Source organism: Alligator sinensis, unplaced genomic scaffold (genome assembly GCF_000455745.1).
Source record: "Alligator sinensis unplaced genomic scaffold, ASM45574v1 scaffold857_1, whole genome shotgun sequence".
Lineage (NCBI taxonomy): Eukaryota > Metazoa > Chordata > Crocodylia > Alligatoridae > Alligator > Alligator sinensis.
The window spans coordinates 15,869-18,447 of record NW_005842439.1 but is presented as its reverse complement, the minus strand read 5'-3'; positions in this window follow the sequence as shown (position 1 = coordinate 18,447).

The following is a 2,579-nucleotide window of genomic DNA, read 5'->3' as shown; positions in this document are numbered from 1 at the left end:
GGGAAAGAGAGCACTTCATGTTAGTCTTTGTTTGTGCCTTTCCTTCTGGAAAGAAGGTTTTTACTGTCCAGGCAAACTGTGTCAAACTTTCTTCTACCTTCTTCCTCACTTGCTTGAGTGACAGACAGGGCTTGATTCATCACTACATTATTTTAGTGTTATACTGTTATAACATCATTGACTCTAATACCTGTTGCTTGTATGCATACATTTGACTCTTATCTATAAGAGACCTGCTATATACATGCCACTGTTTTCACCTATATAGGAATTCATAGATAGCTTGGATATTTACCTCTGTATCAGTGGTTCTCCACCTTTTTAGACTCAAGGCACTCCTTATTAGACTCAAGACATCCCTTGGGAAATGCCAGCTCTTGGCTTACAATAGGTTTTTTGACCATGGAAAAATACTAAAGCAAATCTTCTGTTGAAAACGACTCAGAAAGACCAAAACAGTTCAGAATCTTTTTGACACTATGGATCCCTGCCTGAAATCTCTGGGTTTATCTTGTGAATTATGTATAGGTGTTTGCATACTTACAGTGCTGATATTGTGGGGCACCCTGTTGCACCTTGAAAGAATCTCATAGCACCATCACTGCCTCTCCATCATTCTGGTTCATCCATTTTCTGTCCTACCTTTCCAGTATTATTTTGACCCAATGCATATTAACACATGCACTTCATTCGTACCTGCATGGTACGTGCCTTTGTTTCACTATGGATGTTCCTGAGTCATAGAATAGTTTTTTCATTGGGTTCCAAATCACAAAGCTCGTGGTTTATATCTCTACTTGCAACTAGCTTTTCTGCACACCTGAAAAAGCACCTGATTTCCTCCATCTCAGGTTTTGTCCAATAACTGAACAGAAACTGTCTTCTTCAGTTAGTGAGAATAATAGGATTTGCTTACCTATGTAATCACATGTTCTATTAAAAAAATAAAAAAGCAAAGCCACTTAAAATACAGTGTTTGGCACAGTTGCATTATTCCTATAATGAATAATCACTAAAGATATTATTGTGGATGTAGCTACTACGCAGCGATGTGAATAAAGTGCAGTAGACAGAAAATTGTATTTCAAGAAAATGTATGCAATGGTACAAATGTATTAGTGTCCATTAATATGTATTAATTCAAAACAAGATGCCTGAATGCAGCTGGTTTGCATAGATTTGAATGGCAGGCAGTAAAAGAAAATGTTGGGTTTGGTTAAATGGACTGTGAAGACAGAGAGGTACTATCCAAAATGAAGAGGTGAAATATCAAGGCAGTGATGCTAAGATGTGTCCAGCCAGGCTGGAACTCTTTGCTACTTCTGTTGTTAGCTGTGATATTTTTATTAAGACCAAGCAATAGCAATTGTTATTCCTGAGGTGTTAGTTGTGTTCAATCCTCTCTAATCTGTATTTAAAAGCCTTGTGTTTATTAATAATAATAACAATAATAATAATAAAACAGACAATTCTCCCCGAAGTAGCTACTTAGTAGGGAGCATCTCATTTGCCTCGGTGTCTTCAGGATGCAGAACCAGAGCTGCTGTCATGCTTGTCATTGTCAGGATGTGCTTATCCAAGTCTAAAATACTCAAACAATTCACTCACTAATGTAATATCACTTCAGAGTGTTCAGAGCTGTTCAAATTCCCCACACAATACAGCCTTCTGGTGGGGGGAGATGCCCATCCAGCCATGGCCTCCAGGGGGCTCTATTGCCACCTCATATTCATGTTTGTGAGGGCAAAGGAGGCATTCTCTTTGGGTAAGATTGACACAAATTTAAATAGAGAATTCTCCCTCTCTCTCCTTGCTAAAAGCTTTGTTGTGCAACAGTTACAGCTGTAAAGAGGTGTCAGCATCCTCTGCATAAAATGCCATCAGCATTGTGTTTATTTTCAAAATAGAATAACTCTGGAAATAATTGGAAATTAACAGCGAAGCGATTTAAGGGAAACAACTGTAGAATCTGAAATCCAGGGCTAGCTTTCCGCAGCAAACCCTCTCTCTGCCTCTCAGCCCACTCTGATATGTGGTGTAAGTGGCCTCAATGGGAGACTTGTTCACATTTATTTTGAGTGCTCCTCCATTCTTTGTAGGGTAAAGGGAAACCTGGATGGCTGAGATACAGGCTTCTGATCCACAGTGAGAGTCAGTCACAAGGATGAGAGTTGGCCATGCCCAATACAGAGCTGGCTATGTGACTAGTCAGGTCTCACATCCAGATAAGGAGGAAGAATGACCTATTTCTGAGGATGTTCCAACTCAAGTCTAAAAGAATAGTAAGAGGGGAAACACTAACAGTGGTGGGACTTGGAGACAGTCAAATATGTGCTCCAAAGCCCTGCTCAAGGGTGGTCCTCCAATAAACTAAATTAGATCAGTCTTTTCCTGATCCTGATTCCTGCCAGGCAGAAAGCAGGGTGATAGGCACCTAAAGGCAAGGGGCAGACATTCAAAAAGCCTGACCCTGAATTGATTCAATCTTTGCAGGTTAGTCTAACCTTCCTAGCTTGAACCAGTGTGCAACTGCACAGACATTCCCTCTGGACTGAGGAAACGAAGACACATGCCTGCAG